We start from the raw sequence: 12,388 nt of genomic DNA, 5'->3' as shown, positions 1-12,388 counted from the left end.
ATAGACACACACACATACATGCACACACACACATATATACATACACACACATATACTCACATACATGTTTATATATACTTAACTCAAGCACTTCAAAACTGATTCAAAAATGTCACTGCTTTAAAATATAATGTATTGTTGCTTGTTTATTTCAGTTAAGACTATGTTGCTTCTATAAGATACAAAAATCTTTTACAGAGCCTTGGCTTAATCATTGAATGTGTTTGAATTAAAAAGGAAATGTCAGATACTGCATGTTTGCACTTAGAGGTGGAAGCTACATAATGTGCATGCATGGACCTAGATTGTGAACGAAGCATGGGAAGGTCGAGGGAGGATGAGGGCTGAGAAATCACTCAATGGGTACAGTGAACACTGTTCGTGTGATGGCTACACTAAAAGCCCAGACTTTGCCACTATGCAATGTATCCATGTAACAGAACCGCACTTGTACCAATTAAATTTATGCAAATTTTTAAAAAGAATAAAAAGGAAATACACTTAAACATGCAAGAAGAAAATCTTCTCCAACCTTCATGTCATAGGTAAAAGCTAAGATCTGGTAAAATTTACATTAAATGTAAATATCACTTAGCCCTGGATCCCAAGCCCACTGTCCCCAGGCTAGAAAGGGAGGAGGCTTCTGAGTCTGGATCCCAGGTATCTGCAAGTGGCTGAGGCAGGATTCACCCCCACTGCCAGGGCACAGGGAAAGGAGAGACCATATGAAAGACAGGCCCTTCCTCTTCTGGGTTCTCTGGGCTTCTTGGGCCTAAATGTTCACTGATGGATGAATGGATAAAGAAAATGTGGCATGTGTATGTAATGGAATATTACTCAGCTTTAAAAAAGAAGGAAATGCTGACACATGCTTCAGCATAGGTGAACTCTGAGGACGTTATGCTCAGTGAAATAATCCAACCACAGGGGGATGAATACTGCAAGAGCCCACTGATATATGTAAAATAGTCAAGCACATAGAAGCAGAGGGTAGAATGGTGCGTTCCAGGGGCTGGCAGGAGGGGAAAATGGGGAGTTGCTTATCAATAAGCATGAAGTTTCAGCTAAGCAAGGCATGTCCTAGAGGTCTGCTATATATCATCATTCTTATAGTTAACAATACTGTGCCCTGAAAAATTCGTTAAGAGAATAGATCTCATGTCAAGGTTCTTACCACAATACAATACAATACAATACAATACAATACAATACAATACAATACAATACAATACAATACAATACAATACAATACAATACAGTACAGTACAGTACAGTACAATACAATGCAAATTTTAAAACAGGTTTTTCCTGCACTAATGAATCCCTCCTACATCATTGACTTAGAAAATCATCACAAGCACAGAATCCAAAACTGTTTATAACAAATATGTGTATTTTACCTGAGTTTAGGTTGTTTAGTGTGTGTGTGTGTGTGTGTGTCCCATGTGTGAAATTACATTGAACAGTTTTTAAATTTTCCTCTCTTCATTCCCATTTTCTTTCCTCCCTCCTTTCCTTTCTTTTCCATCAATAAAATATACAAAGCCTATACTTTACACTAGTCACTGTTCTACGCCCAAGGAGTGCAGCAGTGATCAAAACACACAGCAATCTCTGCTCTATGACTCTTGCAGTCAGGCAAATAAATGAAACATGGAAGAGGTCAGTGGGCCACAAGTGCTATGTGGGCACAAAAGTCTAGGGAGGGAGCTTTAGCTTATACAGGTGAATATGGAAGGATTATTGCTTGTGCATGGTACAAAGAAAACTCCAACATTTAATTTGTAATATTGTCAAAGCTGGGTCAGCTCTGTACATATGATTGCTGGTGTCTTAATTCACACCTGAACTGGATAAAAAGAAAGGTACTAATGGAAGTTCCCTTAGTAATATCTCCTCATGATAACATCTCTCCTGAAATGATAAAAGAGTAAGAAAAAGGCTCAGGAAGTAGAGAGAAAAATGGCAAAAACACCGAGAAAGATTGCCATCCAAATGAGTAAAGTCAAGTAAACTCCTCAATTCATATCTGACAGCAGACTAGATTGAAATCCAACTGTAGTGAGTAGAAACCATTCAACTAATAAATCAGTTTTTTTAAAAAAACAGTCAAATGGACAAATAATAGAAAGTATGACAGGAGTGGTGGAAAAAAATATAATGAGTCCTTTGGAAAATAGATCTAACAGCAAAGAGAGAGAGATTCCCCACTGTGAGAAGTCACCCTCACTCTTACAGAACTTTCCTTGGGCACTTCACTGAGTCACTAGATCTTAGTGACAGGAAGATGCTATTAGAATGAACAAGAAAAAAACATAAGCTTAGGGACTGCTCGTGCCTCACACGGATAGCCCATTGGACCGAATTGTTTCATCTCTTGAATGAGACTCTCTTGACATACAAAGGCCGAGTTTTCATGTACTTAGTAACTTTTTCTCCTGCAGTTGTGAATTCGCCCTCTCCACATCATCAGTTAACTTTAGTTGTCTTACACAGTTGGAAGGATGCTGCCATGGATTTGAATTACTCATTAAATTATCACAAACATGGGAGTGATTGTTTTAAAACAAATTGCTTGAATTGAAGGGAATTCTCCTGAACTTAAAGTCTCAAAATACCTGCATAATTTCCCACAAAGGAAATCTCCAAATCTCTAAAACAGAAGGAAACTAGCAGGCAAAATATCATAGGCAGGAGGGAAGTTAACTGCTTAATAAATGTTATGGAAATTATATTGCATACACATTGCTGTGGAACTGTGAAACACTTTCAGACTACCAAAGACAAAAAGAGACTATACACAAATACATACATATATATCAGATATATTATATGATATATACAATTACTAACTACTGTGAGTTGCGAGATTCAAAACAAAACCAGTACAATGATTAAAATGCATTTTAAAGATAAACATTTCCATTCACATTCCAATTAATAATTTTTAGACAATGTTTACAGACTTTATTTTTTAAAGCATCTTCATTTTCACAATAAAGTTCAGAGAAAGGTCCAGAGACTTCCCACAGACTCTTGGCTTCCGTACATGCATGGCTTCTCCCATTATCAACGTCCCCCACCGGAGTGACACATTTGTTACAATGGGTGAACCTACATTGACACATTATTATCTTCTAGTGCCCATGGTTTACATTAGTATTCATTCTTGGTGTTGTACCTTCTATGAGTTTGGATAAAACTATAATGACATGTATCTGTCATTATGATATCATACAGAATGGTTTCACTGCCCTAAAAGTCCTGTGTGCTTTGCGTAGCAATCCCTCCCTCCCCACTAACTCATGGCACCACTGATCTTTTTACCGTCTCCATAGTTTTGCCTTTTCCAGAGGATGATGTAGTTGGCTGTCAGTCTATTCAAGCTTCTGTAACAAAATGTCAAACACTAGCTGACTTACAAACAACGGAAATTTATTTCTCAGAGTTCTAGAGGCTGGGAAGTCCAAGATCAAGAAACCCACAGACTGGTGTCTGGTGTGGAACTACATTCTCATAGGTATCTGTCTTATTCTGACCTCATATGGCAAAAGAGTGCGGGGTCCACTCAGGTCTCTTTTATAAAGACACTGATTGCATTTGTGGGGACTCTACCCTCATCACCTAATCACTTCCCAAAGGCCCCCACCTCCTAATATGGGGGTTAGAATTTCAACATATTAATTTCAGATCACAGCAAGTTGGAATCATATATGTAGCCTTTTCTGATTGCTGCTTTCACTAGTAATATGCATTTAAGTTTCTTCTATGTCTTTTCATGGCTTGATAGCTCATTTATTTTCAGCACTTAATATTCTTTTGTCTGAATGTATCAAAATTTATTAATCAATTAACCTACTGAAGGGCATCTTGGGTGCTTCCAAGTTTTGGCAATAATGAATGAAGCTCCTGGAACCATCTGTGTGCATTTATGTGAAAATACAATGTATTCTCTTTGGGATATGGCCATTTTCCAAAATAAAAATAATAGAAACTGACCATTCCCACTGGGCTGTTAATGAGCTAATGTATGTCTGTGTGTTAAACTCAGAGCCTGGTTTATGTAGGTGGTGAAGAAATGTTACTTTAAGGTGAAGAGTTATCTTTCAGCCCTTTGTTAAGAAATACCAAGAGGCATTGCCTTCCTTAGGGTCAGCATCTCTGAGCAGTTGGGCATTCCTACACGTCTTCATATCCTCCCATATCTTCCTCGCCATTTCCTTTATCCTCACTTCCCTGCTCTTACACCTTCCAAATAAAATATCAGCACTGTATTTTTTTGTTTCAGGTTTTGTCTTTCTAAAGGAAACTGAAACACCATATGTACCAGACTAGCATCTGACAAGCATGGCCACAGGCATGAAGAAAAGTTCCAGTAGAATCTGGATGTTGAAAGACAAATCGAGTAGGATTTGCCCTGGTCATTATCTGGCCTGGATTTTTAAAAAAATAACTCATGGGCAAGAGGACTGGATGTTTAATATGAAGGCAATATGGTATATTATTTACAAACTATAGCATAAAGTCACAATTACATAGGTATTGCTGCAAATAGATAAGTGAATGCCATTTATTAAAGATTCAGGTACCCAGGTTGGGTGATAAATAGCATAATGTAAAGTAGAGCCCAGTTGGGGATTTTTCTTGCCTGAATGAGTTACACATCACAGTAGAAACGTCTAGGAAACATAAAACCAGGCAATGTAAATCACTCCCATCCTAAATTCAGTACACTGAACCTGTCAGTACTAGGCTGGCACAGTAAATCACCTGGATTTGTGATATAAACTATCAGTGGTCTGTTGACAAATGGCTCTAAAGATCTTTTGTCTTTCTTAGCAAAAGAGAAATATGAGTCTATTGTCTTTGGCATAATAGTCTGATTTTTATAATTCTACAGAGAAACTCTTTTAGAGAAAAGGAAAGCTGTTGTGTAGGTCAAAGATTATTCTCACGAGATGATGAACTAGCAGTGAGCTGCAGCCTCAGAGGGAACTAAGTCTTACTTTTCAAAAATGTGACAGTGAAATCAAGCATGATCAGGAAGCTGATGATATCAAGTTTTTTACAAAACCCAGAAAAAGATTTCAATCACTTATTTATTAAACTTTCATTTCTACTGTCTACCCACTGTCCCCATTTACATTCTGAGAGAAATAAATACAAAATTAGACATCATTTCTTTCCAAGTTAAAAAATAATAAACCAATAAAAATTGCCACGCAGTTCAAGTATAGTTTTAGCAACTGGTTCACTACATTTATGTATAGACTGCTAATATATTCCACCAGAAAAAAAAATGTCACAAACAATTGCAGCCACACTTTCTGCTGAAATGCAGAATGAATCATACGAATCTGTTACATTGCCCTTTTTAAAAATCAAGGTTATCCTACACAGAAACTTCTGTTGGAAGAGAAGAGAATGACTTCTTGGTCATTTTACATGTGTCCATAAAGAAGAGAAAACTGTCAGAAAATTTTCTCTAAATTAACCGAAAGAATGATTCAGACACTAGAAGACCTTAAATTATGTCTACAGGAGTTTCTGCTTTAAGTTCACACTCTTTGAAATGCCTCACGTTATTTTCCAAGTCCTTTCACGTTTGTTGTGTCATTGAAGTTGAGGAATTTGGAGGGAATAGGTGATAACGTAAACTTTTTAATTATTTCCTCGATTTTATTGATATTCTGAAGATCCATTTCACAATATTTGATTTGAAAAGACCTATTCCAAAACTCTTGGTCAAAAGTAGCAACATGATTCAAGGGTGATGTTAAGAAATACAGACCTTGGAGAGATTTTCCGGTCTAAGATTTTGAATTTTTCTATTGCATTATTTTTATGTCAGTTAAGATCTTTCCAGAGTAAGAAATGTCCAGATTATAACTGGACATCCTAATTTTTCTTTCTTTCTATTCTAATATACTTTTCTCTCTGGTATAGAAAATGTAACAGACGTTTTAATGATTGCCATTCTAACTGGTGTGAGATGGTATCTCATTGTGGTTTTGATTTGCATTTCTCTAATAAGCAGTGATCATGAGCTTTTCTTCATATGTTTGTTGGCTGCATAAATGTCTTCTTTTGAAAATTATCTGTCCACAACCTTTGCCCACTTTTTGATGGGGTTGTTGGTTTTTTTGGGTTTTTTTTTCTTGTTAATTTGTTTCAGTTCCTTGTAGATTCTAGATATTAGCCCTTTGTCAGATGGATAGATTGCAGAAATTTTCTCCAATCTGTAGGTTGCCTGTTCACTCCAATGATAGTTTCTTTTGCTGTGCAGAAGCTCTTTAGTTTAATTAGACCCCATTTGTCAATTTTGGCTTTTATTGCTATTGCTTTTGGTGTTTTAGTCATAAAGCCTTTGCCCATGCCTATGTCCTGAATAGTATTTCCTAGGTTTTCTTCTAGAGTTTTTATGGTTTTAGGTCTTACATCTTTAATCCATCATGAGTTAATTTTTGTATAAGGTGTAAGGAAGGGGTCCAGTTTCAGTTTTCTGCATATGGCTAGACAGTTTTCCCAACACCATTTATTAAACATAGAATCCTTTCCCCATTGCTTGTTTGTGTCAGGTTTGTCAAAGATCAGATGATTGTAGATATATGGTGTAATTTCTGAGGCCTCTGTTCTGTTTCATTGGTCTATATATCTGTTTTGGTACCAGTACATAACAGGTTCTGGAGAGAGGATGGGAATGCTTTTACACTGTTGGTAGGAGTATAAATTAGTTCAACCATTGCGGAAGACAGTGTGGTGATTCCTCAAGGATCTAGAACTAGAAATACCATTTGACCCAGCAATCCCATTACTAGGTATATACCCAAAGGATTATAAATCATTCTACTATAAAGACACATGCACATATATGTTTACTGCAGCACTCTTCACAATAGCAAAGACTTGGAACCAACCCAAATGCCCATCATTTTTCAAAATTTTGATCTGTTATTCATGGCTTACTTCCTCTGTGAGGGTTAGCTGTATTCTTCCACAAGCACCGACACTATCTTTTATCTTTTATTATCTTAAAACATTTGTGGCAGGCAAGATCAAAAAGAAGCCAAGACATAGGACATAGTGTCAGACAAAACTACCAATAATATATTATTGGTCTTGTTTTTCTTGAGTGTAGCATTTTTACTTTGCATTTAAATCTTAAGATTTAAGCAAACTTAAATCTTAAAAAAACTGCTTTTCTAACATTTGTAATAAAATTCTGCTGGACAGAATTTGAGTTCAGTGACTACAGAATCTCTAATTCATGTAAACAATGTTTCACTAAGTGATAGCCATGAAAAATCAGTGCAACTGAGTTAAAAAGTGTGGAGAGGGCTTGTGACAGCAATGATTCAGGCTAACTGACTTATCAATCACCCATTTATCAATATCCTGGTTTCTATCCTGCTGCTGTTTTCAACCCCACTATGAATGGAAGAACCCGTAAGGATGACTATTTCTATACTTTAGATCTAAGTTCCCTAGAGGAAGGGTCCCCAACCCCAGGCCACAGACCAACTGCCGTCTGGTCTATTAGGAACCAGTCAGCACAGCAGGAGTGCAGCAGTTTAGAGGCTGGCAAGTGAGCAAAGCTTCATCTGTATTTATAGCCACTCACTATCATTCACATTATCACCTGAACTCTGCTGCCTGTCAGATCAGCGGCAGCATTAGGTTTTCATAGGAGTGCAAATCCTATTGTGAACTGTGCGTGTGAGGGATCTAGGTTGCATGCTCCTTATGAGAATCTAATGCCTGATGATCTGTCACTGCCTCCCATCAGCCCCAGAGGGGACCATCTAGTTGCAGGAAAACAAGCTCAGGGCTCTCACCGATTCTACATTATGCTGAGTTGTATAATTATTTCACTATATACAATGTAATAATAATAGAAATAAAGTGCACAATAAATGTAAAGCGCTTGAATCATCTCAAAACCATTCCCCCACGGTGAAACCCCAGTTCTACTAAAAAAACAAAAAAATAGCCGGGCATGGTGGCGGGCGCCTATAGTCCCAGCTACTGTGGAGGCTGAGGCAGGAGAATGGTGTGGACCCGGGAGGCGGAGCTTACAGTGAGCCCAGATGGCGCCACTGCACTCCAGCCTGGGAGACAGAGCGAGACTCTGTCTCAAAAAAAAAAAAAAAAAGTAGCACAGTTGAGGTATTATAATGCTACCCTATTAGCAAAAAAATACTGGATTACTTTAGAGTACTTTAGAAATATCTGCTGAAAGATCTTCATAAAATTTCGAATATTTGTCTTTAAAAAATGTGCCCCACTAGAATAAAATGTCATTTTATATAATTTTTTTGCTATGGGAGTTTATCACAAAAGAACATGGCATTGATGATACAGGCTGTTTTAAATATATATATATATATATATCCTAATTTAAAATGCATATTAAAACAAAAATTATGTACACATCAATAAAAGCTATTCAGAATCCAATAGTTTCGAGGAGTTGACAGGAAACAACACAGCATAGTGAAATAGAAATTCGTAAATCTAAAATAAAATTAATTTTAAGCTTTGAGAGGTGGTAGGAACAATAGGTTAGAAAGATAATTATTAAAAAGGAAATATACATTAAAATGGTGAAATATATATATGTTTCACATGTATTCTTAAATTTATAAATGTTACTGGTTACTGCTAACACCAATACTACTCTGTCCACAGAATCCATTCAAACTAAGTAACTCGTGACATTTCCTGGGCCATGCTTGAGAGAAAATTCAAAGTTCGGAATCCCCAAGCCTAATAGTGTTGTCCTCCTGTAAGATTATCACCAGTGATCTAAGTTAGCAGATACATGGTATGTAATAATATTCCAAAAAATTTAAAAACTTTTGACAAAATGCATAAGTATATAGATCTGACAACATCTTATCGTACGTAATGCCTGTAATTCACACATCAAGCAAAATCCTTTCTTTTTTTGCTTGGTGCACTTGAAAAGCATGGTTAATACAGAAGATACCCCTGCCCACACTCACTCATAGCTCAAAGTCATATTACTAGAAGTAGATAATCAGGATAGATCCAAAGTCCACCATAGTACCATTCTTACTGCTATTATTTCACTATTACTTGGTTCTCTCATAGAGTCATTTAATCCTGACTGTTCTAATAAGACTGCTCCCTATGATTTTAATATTCATATTTTAAGGGTTAGTGGTTATCACACAATTATACAAAGATTCTCCAAAGGGTATTATAATAATAATGTTTATAATAATATAATCATAAATTTGTTTCTGAAATTAACTTAGTAATTAACAACAGATTTGTAAAACCAAAATTAAAAAATGGATGATTTAATGTGAAGTCTCATCAGAAACTGTAACATTCTTTCAAGTAATGCTGGAAGATAATGTTTTAATAATTATATTAGAGGCGATTAGGTCCAATGTTATGATCAACTGACAAGACCATGGACTGGAAAAGTCTGGAAACCGCTTCTTCAGGAATCTGAGTTATAGCAAATCCCAAGAAACTATTAAAATCCTATTGATCCAAATACTGATTAGAATAACAGGAACATAGTGATGTTGAAATTTTAACCTTGTAATCAATTGACAAACAAGTGAAAAAGGAAAAGACCCTGAACCACAGCCCTCCAATTAAGCTGTTCCGAAATTCTTCACCTGTAGAAACTCTGAGATAATAAATGCAAATTATTCTAAGCCACTAAGTTTTGAAATATTTGTTAACAGCAATAGATAACTAATACAACAAACCTCACAGTGTATATATGAATATTCAGTGAGATAATGTCTATGAAAATCCCTGGGATAGAAATATTTAGTAATTTAAGGCGTTACATAAATCTGTAGTAATCAAGATCATCTATATATGGTGGTAGCTGTAGTGGCAGTAGAACAGTTCCAATGTTCTAGGAAATGCGCCCATACCAAGTTTTTAACCCATGAAGGCAAGGGCTATGGAAATCCTCCCTCAGTTCTTCAGAACTGATGCCATTTCTGAAATAGAGTAGCTTATTACTAAAGATTTGCTAAGTGAATGAATCAACCAATTTTGAGCAAAGCATTCATATTCTCTGAACTCCTGTTGTAAATTTTAAAAGTTGCACTAAATGGTCTCAGATATTTGTCTTGGCTGAAGTTATTCTAAAAGGCAGTAGGATAGAATCACATAATTACTTTTTACATTTTTACTTTTTTATTTTTTTAGAGATAGAGTCTTGCTCTGTTTCCCAGGCTGGAGCACAGTGGCACAATCATAGCTCACTGTAACTTCAGCATTCTGGGCTCAGGCAATCCTCCTGCCTTGACTTCCCAAAGTGCAGGGATTACAGATATGCCACTGTGCCTAGCCTTGTCTTTATTTCAAACATTTATTGAGTTCTTGCTATTTGCTATGTGCCAGGCAGTATATTAAGTGTTACGCAGGTGTCTCCTTAACTTATCCTCTCAAACACCCTATGAGATGAATAAGATTATTTTCCTGATTTAACAAATAAGAAATTTGTGGCACAGAGGAGTACCATGTCCTTCCTAAAATTACACAGATGGTAAGTGTGAACTAGAAGACTGACCATGATAACCCAAAGATTAACCCGTTTGAAGTCTTTGACTTGATGGTATGGTCAGGTAGTATGTCTTCATGATAGATGCTAAGTTTCTTAGGACAAGGGCAGTTTCTTATGAATCATTGTATTCTAAATGCCTAACATATAGCAAATTCTTGTTAAATGCTTATTGAATAAATGAATGCATGCATGCATGAATGAACAAACACACATGAGATGTGGATATATCTTTAGCTCACACTAAATGTGGTTTTTTGAAATGATTAAGAAGTTAAATACTTAGAATTTCCTAAGTTGTTCAGTTGTTTCTTGTTAGTTACTAGGACTCCTAATGAGTGTTATAGAGAAAGCTGACCTTCCAGTCCTCGCCCTAAGCCCACCGAATCATCAGATTGTTGCTATACACTCTGCTAACATAAATGAGCCATAATTTAGAGAAATGTCATTACTACATTTCAATACAGGGAGTGGAATAGGTACCAATCATGAAGTTGCAAAAAGTCCCAAAGTTTCCTCTCTCTAAAGTGAAGAGATTCCATCAAATGTGCCCTGATCATGGCTGATGTTAGCTTGAGTATGGAATTGAAACAACTAAGAATTGATGAGAATCTATACATAAGAATTTAAAATTTCAAAACTAGCTGTAATTTGAATATTATATCCCCCATTTTAGGAGATTGACTACTGAAGTCACCAGAAAGGATGGCTTCCAAATTGTACTAAAACAGCAAATGCACCACCAGGATTTTTTCTCTCTTTTTCAGAACCATGAGGGAAGATGCATGGCAGTCTTGGATTAATGACTTTGGGTTGAGAGAGCTGTCGGAGAAGAGGTGAGGTGACAGGCTGCATCCAACATGCAAGCTGTGCTTAGGAGGGACAGACATAGAAGCCCTGCCCATAGAGAGGGCACAATACTGTGGACAGAAGTAGGAATCTTGCAGTGGAGGAAACAAATGATAATAAACGGGACATTCCAGTCTCCATGTGATGAACTGCACTTCCAAAATTGTGTTCTGTGAGAAAATGTCAAGTTGTGTGTGTGTCGTTTTTTGGAAATGAAGACAGACCTCACCCTGGCTCCAGACCTATAAGTCATTTTGGCTCAGTTTTATGGATTCTATGCTTTTCCCATTGCTTCTTTACTTGAGTTATTTACTTTGATTCTTCATTAATTGGGTAGATTCATAATCTAGTCTTTTACTCAATAAAGACTCACCAGAATTGTATCTCCTAAGCTCTTTTGTGCTTACCTGTCTAAATCTGCAATGATGATTTGACATACACTAATATTCTTTCATTCTTTTGTTTGTTGGGATCATTACAGATACTGAATCTTGCTCCGGAGTAGTCATGGCCCAAAGCATCTTCCCCCTTATGATTGGCTTATCCTCTTTTCCTTTGCCCTTGACATCATCCCTGAATTGGCTTTGTGTTAAAGATTGCAGAGCAATTCTTTTGACCCCAGTGTGCACCTCAAATCTGTGAATTCAGTTCCTTTTCCAGTTCAGGGATTTTTCAAGTAGCTTTGAAGAGTACTGTGATTTCAATCTCAAGGACAGCAATTAAGTTAAATAATTGTAGTCTACTTTTCATATCTACTACTTTCTCTTATAATGAAATGCTTGTTTTGATTACTTGCACTTTGATCATCTCTGATTGCCTCAAATCTTCTCGGTGCATAATCTGATTTTAGTGTGGGTTCCGTTCTTTTCCTCACAGTCTCTTATTTTACGTATTATTTCAGTAAAAATATAATATTTCCTAAGTGTATTTTCTTGGGCATGCCATCTTCCTTTTCATATCATTGTCTTGTTTATTCATCTT

This window comes from Theropithecus gelada, chromosome 6, assembly GCF_003255815.1.
Source record: "Theropithecus gelada isolate Dixy chromosome 6, Tgel_1.0, whole genome shotgun sequence".
Lineage (NCBI taxonomy): Eukaryota > Metazoa > Chordata > Mammalia > Primates > Cercopithecidae > Theropithecus > Theropithecus gelada.
The sequence above is the reverse complement of the archived record's forward strand: the minus strand, read 5'-3'. Positions refer to the sequence as shown.